We start from the raw sequence: 671 nt of genomic DNA, 5'->3' as shown, positions 1-671 counted from the left end.
AACCGTGGCTTTCCCCTCGCAGGCTGGCAGAGTTCCACCCGCAAGGGCTGCTTGCCCCCCCCCATACCCTCCCCCCCACACTGGGCACAGTGGGTTGGGAGTGGGGGGGTACTGGGTTGGGGCTGGCTATTGATGTTTTCAGATGGTTCCTGGTGCAAAAAGGGGGGAGAACCACTGATTCAAATCTCAGCCTGGTGCAATATTTCATCCCTCATCTCTCGGACAGGGGAGGGGACATCACGGGGCTGCATAATGGCCCGCGAGAGATGCCACTTTTGGGCGCCACCAGCAGGAGGGGCTGGAAAACACCTCTTGGCTTGCTCCGGAGGTGGGAGACAAGCTCGGCCCTGGGCAGAGCTGGGAGCACACACAGCCGGACCCCCCCCACGCAGGCAGAGCTGGGCAGTAACATGCTCCCCTCAGCCCCGCTCGTCCGCATTGGTATTCGTGAACAGTGACCTGCTCCATGCCCTCTCCGGTGCCCCCAGCCCGGATCCCGGCGGGCAGCGGGAGGGAGGCCGCAGGACTGGGATGCATGGTTTATTTTGGAGCAGTGACTGTGATGTCTGGAAATAACAAGCGCTTGGATTTGCCGAGATCCCTTTTTTTTTTTTTCCTGTTTTTTTGCAACGGTCCTGGAAGCACTGCAATACCAGGTCAATGCATGGAGT

Source organism: Crocodylus porosus, unplaced genomic scaffold (genome assembly GCF_001723895.1).
Source record: "Crocodylus porosus isolate Cpor-Errol unplaced genomic scaffold, CroPor_comp1, whole genome shotgun sequence".
Taxonomy (NCBI): domain Eukaryota; kingdom Metazoa; phylum Chordata; order Crocodylia; family Crocodylidae; genus Crocodylus; species Crocodylus porosus.
This window is presented reverse-complemented; position numbering follows the sequence as displayed.